This window comes from Piliocolobus tephrosceles, chromosome 16 (assembly GCF_002776525.5).
Source record: "Piliocolobus tephrosceles isolate RC106 chromosome 16, ASM277652v3, whole genome shotgun sequence".
Lineage (NCBI taxonomy): Eukaryota > Metazoa > Chordata > Mammalia > Primates > Cercopithecidae > Piliocolobus > Piliocolobus tephrosceles.
In genome coordinates, this window is record NC_045449.1 from 76,479,622 (window position 1) to 76,491,335 (window position 11,714).

An 11,714-nucleotide genomic window follows, 5' to 3' on the forward strand; every position below is an offset into this window, starting at 1 on the left:
AAGAAAGCATCCTAAACCCACAAACTCCAAGAAAGCATCCTAAACCCGCAAACTCCAAGAAAGCATCCTAAACCTGTAAACTCCAAGAAAGCACGCTAAAAGCTTTAATGCTTGGGAGGCTGAGCAGGCAGATCAGCCTGGTCAAGAAAGAGACCATCCGGGCCAACATGGTGAAACACTGTCTTTACTAAAAACACAAAAATTAGCTGGGCGTGGTGGCAGGTACCTGTAGTCCCACCTACTCAGGAGGCTGAGGCAGGAGAATCACCTGAACCCAGGAGGCTGAGGGTGCCGTGAGCTGAGATCACACCACTGCACTCCAGCTTGGTGACAGTGACTCCATCACAAAAAAAAAAAGAAAAAAAAACTTTAATGCAAAAGCTGAGTGATTTTTATCATTTCTTTCTTTTCTTCCTTCCTTTCCTTCCTTTTTCCTCCCTCCCTCCCTTCCTTCCTTCCTTTTTTAAGAAACAGGGTCTTGCTGTGTTGCTCAGGCTGGAATGCAGTGAAGTGATCATAGCTCACTACAGCCTCAAACTCCTGGGCTCAAGGACTCCTCCTGCCTCAGGCTCCTGAGTAGCTGGGGCTACAGGCACACATCACCGCGCCTGGTTAATTTTTTCAGAAAAATTTTGTAGAAGCGAGGTCATACTGTATTGCCCAGGCTGGTCTTGAACTCCTGGTCTCAAACAATCCTGCCATCTGAGCCTCCCAAAATGCTGGGATTATAGGTGTGAGCCACCAAAGTCTGAAATGCTCCAAACTGTTCATGAATTATGTAAGAGGAAAATGTCCACAAATTTTCAGAGGTCTTCCATGACAAAAGGATGACCAATGCTCTCTGAGGGAAGCAACAGGGGCACACTGACGAGAAACTCCCACGTTCTGTATGGTTCACGTAACTCAGGACTGTCCACCCACTTCTGTCTGCAATGACCATGAGCTCTACCTCTCCAGTCACAGCTGCACAAAATGACTCAAAAGTGCCTCAGCTTGATCTTTGAGATATTTAAAATTCAAGGCAGTTGGGCACAGTGGCTCACGTCTGTAATCCCAGCACTTTGGCAGGCAGAGGTGGGAGGACTGTTTGAGCCCAAGAGTTCAAGGTCATCCTGGGCAACATAAGGAGATCCCTTCTCTACCAAAAATAAAAATTAAAAAATTGGCTGGCAGCAGTGGCTCATGCCTGTAATCCCAGCACTTTGGGAGGCCGAGGTGGACAGATCACGATGTCAGGAGTTCGAGACTAGCCTGGGTAACATAGTGAAACCCCGTCTCTACTAAAAATACAAAAATTAGCCAGCTGTGGTGGCGGGCGCCTGTAATCCCAGCTACACAGGAGGCTGAGGCAGGAAAATCGCTTGAGCTCGGGAGGCGGAGGTTGCAGTGAGCAGAGATGGCACCACTGCACTCCAGCCTCGGCAAAGGAGGGAGACTCCATCTCAAAAAAAAAACAACAAAAAAACACCAGCACAGGCAATGTGCTTTTGGGACATCAAACTTGTGTGCACCAAAGGACACAATCAACAGAATGAAAACAGTCTATGGCATGGCACAGCGTATTTGCAAACCACACATCCGGTAAGTGGGTAATATCCAGACTACATGAAGGACTTTTCCAACTCAACAATAAAAAAATCAATAACCTGATTTTAAAATTGGCAAAGGATGTGAATAGTATTTCTCCAAAGATCATTTACAAATGGTAACAAGTACAAGAAAAGATGTTCAGCATAATTAGGCATCAGAGACATCCAAATCAAAACCGCAGTGAGATGCCACCACGTCATACCCATCAGGATGACTGTTTTTCTTTTGTTGAGACAGGGTTGCCCAGGCAAGTGCAGTGATGGGAACAGGGCTCACTGCAGAGGATGGCTAATATTATTTTCCAACCCAGGAAATAACAAGTACTGGCCAAGACAGGAAGCTATGGGAACTCTCACGCACTGTCTGATGCGGCTGCTCTGGAAAAAAGTACGGCAGGTCCTCAACAAATGAAAGAGAGATTGGACGCAGCAGCTCACTCACACCTATCATCCCAGCACTCTGAGAGGCCAAGGCGGGACAATGACTTGAGGCCAGGAGTTTAAGATCAGCCTGGACAACAGTGAAACGCTGCCTCAATTAAAAAATAATAAAAAGCCTGGGCGTGGTGGCTCACGCCTGTAATCTCAGCACTTTGGGAGGCGAGGCAGGTAGATCACTTGAGGTCAGGAGTTCGAAACCAGCTTGGCCAACACGGTGAAACCTCGTCTCTACCAAAAATTCAAACAAAAAATAGCCAGGTGTGGTGGCAGGTGCCTGTAATCCCAGCTACTTGGGAGGCTGAGGCAGGAGAATCACTTGAACCCGGGAGGCGGAGGTTGCAGGGAGCTGTGATCGTGCCACTACACTCCAGCCTGGGCAACACAGCAAGATTCTGTCTCAAAAAAAAAAAAAAAACTAATTTTTATAAATCAAAAAGTTACCATATGATGACTGGATGCGGTGGCTCACACCTGTAATCTCAGCACTTTGGGAGGCCTATGCGGGGGAATCACGAGGTCAGGAGATCAAGACCACCCTGGCCAACATGGTGAAACCCTGTCTCTACTAAAAAGACAAAAATTAGCCTGGAGTGGCAGTGCACATCTGTAGTCCCAGCTACTCGGGAGGCTGAGACAGGAGAATTGCTTGAACCCAGGAGGTGGAAGCTGCAGTGAGCCAAGATCTCGCCACTGCACTCCATCCAGATTGGGTGACAGAGTGAGATTCTGTCTCAAAAAAAGAAAAAAAAGGAAAGAAAAAGAAAAAAAAGTTACCATATGATCCAGCAATCCCACTTCTAGTTATATAAGCAAAAGAACTCAAGGCAGGGTCTGGAAGAGATACCTGCACACCCACGCTTACAGCATCATCATTCATAATAGCAAGGATGCAGAAGGACCGAGTCCACAGATGGAGAAATGAATAAGCAACACGTGCTCAACACATGCAATGATTTATTATTCAGCCTTAAACAGAAGTAATTCTTTCTCATTTATTATTTTTTCTTTTTTTTTTTTGAGAGGGAGTCCCCTCTGTTGCCCAGGCTGGAGTGCAGTGGCTGGATCTCAGCTCACTGCAAGCTCCGCCTCCCGGGTTTACGCCATTCTCCTGCCTCAGCCTCCCGAGTAGCTGGGACTACAGGCGCCCGCCACCTCGCCCGGCTAGCTTTTTGTATTTTTAGTAGAGACAGGGTTTCACCGTGTTCGCCAGGATGGTCTCGATCTCCTGACCTCGTGATCCGCCCGTCTCGGCCTCCCAAAGTGCTGGGATTGCAGGCTTGAGCCACTGCGCCTGGCCTATTTTTTCAAGATAAGGTCTCACCATGTTGCCCAGACTGCTCTCAAACTCCTGGCCTCAAGCAATCCTCCTGCCTCAGCCTCTGAAAACGCTGGGATTACAGGGGTGAGCCGTGGTACCTGGCCTGAAATTCTGACACAGGCTACAACAGAGATCAACCTAGAGAACACTACGCTAAGTGAAATAAGCCAGACAGAAAACGACAAGTCCTATATGATGGCATTCATAGCAAGTCCCTACAGCAGTCAAGTTCATAGAGACGGAAAAGTAGAACGGTGCTTACTAGGAGACAGGGGAGAGAGAATTAATGGATGCAGAGTTTGGTTTTCCAAGATGAAATTCTAGAGGTCTGTTTAACAACAGTGTAAATATATTTAACATTACTGATCTATACGCTTAAAAATGGTTAAGATGGTAAATTTTATTTTACATGCTTTTTTACCTTAATTTTTTTTTAATGCTGCCACCAAAGACCTGCTTTGCCCCAGGTGTTAGAAGTGTAACTATTTCCTCAACGTAGGTTCATAAGTTTTAGAAACACATCTGAGTGATCTGAAAATTAGGCCAAGGTCACTAATGCATTCTTCAAACACTATTCAACTGAGAGACACTGTTTAGCCCTTTTATAAACTATGTGATGTTAGGCTTATTAATAAAGTTATTAATGCTTGATCTATCATCTTTTCAGGTTTTTTTTTTTTTTTTTTGAGATGGAGTTTCGCTCTTGTCACCCAGGCTGGAGTGCAGTGGCATGATCTCGGCTCACTGCAACCTCCACCTCCTGGGTTCAAGCGATTCTCCTGCCTCAGCCTCCAAGTAGCTGGGATTACAAGCACTCATCATCACACCCAGCTAATGTTTATATTTCTAGTAAAGACGGGTTTTGCCATGTTGGCCAGGCTGGTCTCGAACTCCTGACCTCAGGCGATCCACCCACCACGGCCTTCCAAACTGTTGGGATTACAGGCGTGAGCCACTGTGCGCAGCCGTCTTTTCAAGTTCTAAAAGCAACAAGTCATTCCCTTAGCAAGATGTGATTCTGGCTAATGGTTAAGAGAAGAAATGTTGGCTGGGTGCAGGGGCTGATACCTGTAATCCCAGCACTTCGGGAGGCTGAGACGGGCGGATCACGAGGTCAGGAGATGGAGACCATCCTGGCTAACACGGTGAAACCCCGTCTCTACTAAAAATACAAAAAAACTAGCCGGGCGTGGTGGCGGCGCCTGTGGTCCCAGCTACTCGGGAGGCTGAGGCAGGAGAATGGCGTAAACCCGGGAGGCGGAGCTTGCAGTGAGCTGAGATCCGGCCACCGCACTCCAGCCTGAGCGACAGAGTAAGACTCCGTCTAAAAAAAAAAAAAAAATACAAAATTTGCCAGGCGTGGTGGCAGCAGCTCACTCACACCTATAATCCCAGCACTCTGGGAGGCCAAGGCAGGACAATGACTTGAGGCCAGGAGTTTAAGATCACCCTGGACAACACAGTGAGATACTGCCTCAATTAAAAAATAATTAAAAAGCCAGGTGTGGTGGCTCAGGCCTGTACATGCATGTCTAATCCCAGCTACTCAGCAAGTTGGGGCAGGAGAATCGCTTGAACCCGGGAGGCGGAGGCTGTGGTGAGCTGAGATCCGGCCACTGCACTCCAGCCTGGGCGACAGAGCGAGACTCTGTCTCAAAAAAAAAAAGAATTAAGAGAAACACAGCCAGTCACCAGCACAGTTAGCTATGCAGTCTCTGAGTTTTAACCATGGAAAGAAAAAAAACAACAACAGATTTTTCAGAATCAAGAGAAGACGCAGAGGAGGAGAGTTAAGGCCTTTCCTGGAAAGAAAAGTAATCAGAGGTAAGAGCCCAACTTCAGGAGTTAGAGAGGACTTTTAAACCCCTACCAAAGAGATTCTCCCATAGCACCTGATCCCCACCTCCTGCAGCTGAAGAGGGAGAGAGGGTCTCCCCACAGAAAGACCAGGGTTACATTCAGAGCCTCCTATGTTCCAGACCCCAAGGGCTGGTACTAACATATTACAAAGGACAGTCCTTGTTACAGAAAAATGTAAGATACAATAAATCTTTCTGAGTTTCTCTTCAAAGGGTTTATTTAGCCTGTTAACTTCCTTATCCTTTGTTCTCAAACTCAACTTTCTTGTTCTTCCTTGCCCCCAGTTACTGTAAACAGCCTGCTTCCCGTCAGCTCTAATCAACAACTCACACCTGTTCCCTCAGTTTCCTGTATCCACTGCCGCCGCGCCCCCCCCCCCCCAACTCCAGGTCTCACACACTCCACTTCTGTACCTCACACCCCTCCCCTTCTATATTTAGAAAAACATGTACAAGTAGCCAATCGGGTCAGCTCAGATTGTGCAGTCCGACCTCAGCCCATGGGGGGAGTGACGCAGAGATAGGGACCGCGTTCAGCATAAAAACCCCCGGTCTCCTTTGTTCTCTGTGCTCTTGCCATCTGGACTGATGCACGTGGCACCCTTCTGCAGAAGTACATTGCCTTGCTGAGAGAATTAAACTTTTGCCTGAGCGCTGGTTTTACTTCGCAGCACCGAGCATTTACTCCTGGAACATTCTATATCCAACAAAAAGAAGAAATGCCCAAGTCTGCCTAGGATGTCAGCGTCTGCGTCTCTAAGGGTCCCTAGCTGCTGGGACCCTTAGAGGGTTGTAACAGCAACTAAAATTGCAGCAATAGGTTGCGTAGGACACAAAACAGGCTCCTACTAAACATTAGCTGAGGAAAACTTGAGGTACACCCCGGTCCTTGTAGTGGAGAAAAACTCTCTCCTCTAATCATGGTCTCTCTCTGCTCTCACACAGTTATCAACACAGAAGACTTCTGTGACCAAAGCAGAAACCACACAGCAAACCCCAGCTGGGTATCCTCTAACTCAGTGGACACCATCTACCTGGAGACGTATCAGATCCTGCAGGTTGAGGGCTCAGTCCCCAAGACTTTCTGCACCACACACCAGTTGCAAGTCAGAACCCTCAAAACTTCTGACAGACTAGCTTCAAGTTGGGGTTCCCGTGACCCCTTCTTTGGGTTCAATTTGCTGACACAGCTCACTGAACTCAGGGAAACACTTTCTCATGTTTACCAGTTTATAACAAAGAACATTACAAAGGACACCGATGAACAGATGCACAGGGCAAGGTATTCGGGGAAGGACGCTGAGCTTCCACGAAGCGCGCTGAACCCTGTCTCCCTGGGATTTTATGGAAGCTTCGTGACATCACCATTCCTTCCCCAGGGGCAGAGGGTGCGGCCTTCTCTGGGGAGGGTCTTAAGATCCACAGTTAGAAAGGGTGGGGGCGTGGTGGTTAATGCCTGTAATCCCAGCATTCTGGGAGGCTGAGGCAGGCAAATAACCTCAAGTCAGGAGTTCAAGACCAGCCTGGCCAACGTAGTGAAACCCCGTCTCTACTAAAAATACAAAACAAACAAACAAAACAACCTAGCCAGGTGTGGTGGCAGGCACCCATCATCCCAGCTACTTGGAAGGCTGAGGCACGAGAATCACTTGAACCCATGAGGTGGAGGTTGCAGTGAGCCAAGATGGAGCCACTGTACTCCAGCTTGGGAGAGATTCTGTGAAAGAAAAAAAGGAAAGAAAGGAAAGAAAGGAAGGAAAGAAAGGAAAGAAGGAAGGAAGGAAGGGAGGGAGGGAGGCTGCCGGTGGGGAGACAGGACACGTTAGGGTGAACAGGGGTAGAAGGAGGTCAGAGGCCTCCCCTGAGGGCCAATATTGAAACAAAAAGACTAACCAGAGCTGTGGGAGTTACCAGCCAGGATGAAAACCAAAATATGTAATTACACCACACCTCCACAGGCCCAGACTCTCCCAACAGAGCCTGTTGCAAAAGACAAGAAACTAATCAAAGACAATGGGGAAAGGGGTGTCTGAAATACTGGCATAATCAGGCAGCACTGAAGACAGCGGAATGCCCGGGAACACCTCTGTGCACCCTGCAGACCCAGCAAGCTCACTGGCTGGGCTGGGCCCGTTACACACACAGGTTCTATTCAGCTTTGTAATATGGGAGAGCTGTGTTTTTAAGTGATGAGTGGAGCTGACTTTTTCCACACACTCTTATATTTCTACAACCACTGGATACTTCAAGTATCGTTCTTGAAACATTGCTATTTGTTCCCATGACCAGTGAACATTTTTGGCAGTAGACTCTCGGCTGTTTTGTGCGGTATGTCTGCATCCGAGTCCTGAGCTGTGATCTCACAGCACCACTATGAGGACCGTGACAGGCTGCATTCTCCACTCTGGGCCGCTTCCCTGGGGTCCAGGGGCCTCCTAGGGTAGAACAGCCAGCCCATCTCTGGAAAGAACAAACCTGGGTGTACTATGGATGCAGACCTATGTCGTGGAGCAGGGTGGGAGAACGCTGCCCCCCAAGACTGAAGGAGCAGGGATCCCCAAGGCGGCTTCCCTCAACTACTAGCGGAAATTCCTGTTCCTGCCAAGTGGCAGAAGGCGTATCTGGAAGAGGCGTCCTGTTCAGAGGCCGCAGGCTCCTTACTCAATGCCAGTCACACTGCAGAGAACCACGCCACAAGCCCAGATCCAGGACACACTGCAACGCAGGCTTCCTTCCCCACCACTCAGGAAAGCACACTACTACAATTAAAAAGGAACAAGGGCAAGTCTGCTGCCGCTCTTCACTGGGATTTGTGTGTGTGTGTGTGTGTGTGTGTGTGTGTGTTTTTGAGGCGGAGTCTCGCTCTGTCACCCGGCTGCAGTGCAGTGGCAAGATCTTGGCTCACTGCAACCTCCGACTCCCTGGTTCAATAATTCTCCTGCCTCAGCCTCCCGAGTAGCTGGGATTACAGGCACGCACCACCACGCCCAGCTAATTTTTGTATTTTCAGTAGAGATGGGGTTTCACCATATGGGCCAGGATGGTCTCAATCTCCTGACCTTGTGATCTGCCCACCTCGGCCTCCCAAAGTGCTGGGATTAGAGGCATGAGCCACCGCGCCTGGCCTCTCTCCACCGTTAAACTGTAAGCTGCCAGACGCAGAGCAGCAGATGAGTCTAAGTGCAGAGACAAACTGTTTAAATGCACCATCAAAAAGACAGTGTGGCCCTACTGTATCCATTTCACATTAGGGCCTATCTACTCACATAATCTGGAAACGGGAGCACACCACACACGCACGTGTGATAACTGACTGCATGCTAAGCTCAGGGACAGCCTGCCCCAGACACGGCCGAGCCAGCAGATGCACAGGACCGCGTATGTGTGTGACACGCTAAACCACGACAATGGTATACTTTTCTGGAATTTAGAATTTTTAGATGTTTCTTGTCTAACTTTTTTTTTTTTTTGGAGACAGAGTCTCACTCTGTTGCCCAGGATGGAGTGCAGTGGCGCAATCTCGGCTCACTGCAACCTCGGCCTCCCGGGTTTAAGTGATTCTCGTGCCTCAACCTCCCCAGTAATTTGGATTACAGGCACACGTCACCACGCCTGGCTAACTTTTTGTATTTGCAGTAGAGACGGGGCTTCACCATGTTGCCCAGGCTGGTCTCGAACTCCTGAGCTCAGACAATCTGCCCACCTCAGCCTCCCAAAACGCTGGGATTACAGGCGTGAGTCACCGTATGGGCCGTCACACTCATTTTTATAAGAAATGTTGAATTTACTGTAAACATCTCATTAATTAGGAAGCAGTTGCTATATGCTATTGTGGTGTTATGAGACATAGACAGGCTTTCACCGGCGGTTCCTGGCTCCTAACACCCAGACCTCTACAGTCTTTTGTTATAATGTTGCATGTGTTAGGCCTCAGGAACGAGAATCTCTCTCCTGCCCTCCTTTCACCTGCTAAGGCAGAACTCAAATCTTCTCCACCTGATTGCAGGTCTGAAGACCCTCTGTAGAGAGGGTCCCACTCTACACACTGGGAGAAGGAATGCAGATACTATGAAGCTTCCTTAAAAATCCAAGAGGTAGCCTGTAATCCCATCACTTTGGGAGGCCAAGACGGGCGGATCACGAGGCCAGGAGATTGAGACCATCCTGGCTAACACAGTGAAACTCCATCTCTACTAAAAATACAAAAAACTAGCCGGGTGAGGTGGCGGGCGCCTGTTGTCTCAGCTACTTGGGAGGCTGAGGCAGGAGAATGGCGTAAACCCGGGAGGCGGAGCTTGCAGTGAGCTGAGATCTGGCCACTACACTCCAGCCTGGGCGACAGAGCGAGACCCCGTCTCAAAAAAAAAAAAAATCCAAGAGGTGGCCGGGGCACAGTGGCTCACGCCTGTAATCCCAGCACTTTGGGAGGCCAAGGTGGGCGGATCACAAAGTCAGGAGATCAAGACCATTCTGGCTAACACAGTGAAACCCCATCTCTACCAAAAATACAAAAAAAGTAGCCGGCTGTGGTGGCGGGCGCCTGTAGTCCCAGCTACCAAGGAGGCTGAGGCAGGAGAAAGGCCTGAACCCGGGAGGCGGAGTTTGCAGTGAGCCAAGATCACACCACTGCACTCCAGCCTGGGCGACAGAGCAAGATGTCAAAAAAAAAAAAAAAAAAAAAAAAAAACCATATATATATATATCTCCAAAAGGTATTTTTTGTAACACATGTGGAAAAAAAGAGAAAAAAGTCAAAGAAAAATGAATTTTGAAGTAAAAACATAAAAAACATAAAAATCTAAGAGGTCAGCTGAGCACATGGAAGGTCCTGGAAGGCGGCCGTCCAGGGAGGGCTTGGAAACTCCACGGCCCGTCCCCCACACCTTGTCCTGCGCTTGCCCTCATCTGTATTCTTGGCAATATCCTTTACAGTGGGTCCGCAACCCCGGGGCAGTAGTGGTCCATGGCCCATCAGGAACCAGGCTGCACAGCAGGAAGCGAGCAGCAGGCAAACAAGCATCCCCGCTGAGCTCTGCCCATCAGATCAGCAGCAGCGTTTCTGTCTGAAGGTTAGAAGGCCCAGACTCAAGAACGGTGGGGCTGGGGCAGTCTTGGGGACCGAGCCCTCGACCTGTGGGATCTCACTGTCTCTAGGTAGATGGCGTCAGAACTGAAAGGACACCCAGCTGGCGTCCACTGCGCGGTGTGGGGAAAATCCCCCACGTTCAATCACAGAAGTCTTCTTCTGTGCTGACAACTGTTGTGGTGTTAAGAGCGGAGAGGAAACATGGTTGGGGGTTTTCCCACACAGCTGCTAATGATTCAACTTGGACACCAATGCCTGCAACTTTTTTGTAAGCTTCTGGGTCAATTTAGTAAAAAGTATCCTGAGATTTGCAAGTCAAGCTGTTTTAAAATGTTCTGCAACTACTTATCTGCATAAAGCAGAACTGTCCCAATTGACTGTTCCAAATGAAACAAAATAACTATAAATTAGATGCATGAAAAGCCACCAACTTCACCTGTAACACTCGCTAATTCCACTGACTTCCTCTGAGAGTAATGCGGGTGCTACTCCTGATGATGATGGTGGCATCACACACTCCACAGCACCTACCGTGTGTGCAGGCATAGATCTGTGTGTCTGACGCACTCCGACTCATTTTCACAATAGCTCCACGAGGCAGTCATTGTTATCAACCTCATTTCACATATAAAGAAAGTGAGGTGGCCGGGCGCGGAGGCTCACACCCGTTATCCCAGCACTCTGGGAGGCCAAAGTGCACAGATCTTGAGGTCAGGAGTTTAAGACCAGCCTGGCCTACATGGGGAAACCCTATCTCTACTAAAAATACAAAAATTAGCCGGGCATGGTGGCAGGTGCCTGAGACAGGAAAATCGCTTGAACCTGGGAGGTGGAGGTTGCAATGAGCCGAGATTATGCCACTGCACTCCAGCCTGGGCAACACAGCGAGACTCTATCTCAGAAAGGGGGGCGAGGGAAGAGGCCCAAGGAGGCTGAGAAATTTGCCCAAGGTCGCACAGCAACCTGGTAAAGGGCATAACCAGGACTCAAATGTACACAGCATGGATGCAGCCTGAGGAAATGCACCCTGACTTACAAAATAAACTCCCAGACATAAAGCACCACTTCCTGTTTTACATCCCAGGGTTACAGGTGAGATTTTATTTGAAAAAAGGTTTCTGCGGCCGGGCGCGGTGGCTCAAGCCTGTAATCCCAGCACTTTGGGAGGCCGAGACGGGCAGATCACGAGGTCAGGAGATCGAGACCATCCTGGCTAACACGGTGAAACCCCGTCTCTACTAAAAAATACAAAAAACTAGCCGGGTGAGGTGGCGGGCGCCTGTAGTCCCAGCTACTCGGGAGGTTGAGGCAGGAGAATGGCGTAAACCCGGGAGGCGGAGCTTGCAGTGAGCTGAGATCCGGCCACTGCACTCCAGCCTGGGCAACAGAGCGAGACTCCGTCTCAAAAAAAAAAAAAAAAG

The 11,714-nt window shown here is 49.0% G+C and overlaps 1 protein-coding gene across 2 annotated transcripts in view; it reads right to left on the bottom strand.

Moving 5' to 3' along the window:
* Positions 1-11,714, bottom strand: part of WDR45B (WD repeat domain 45B) — a 33,589-nt gene that overhangs the window by 16,666 nt on the left and 5,209 nt on the right. The window lies entirely within an intron of this gene.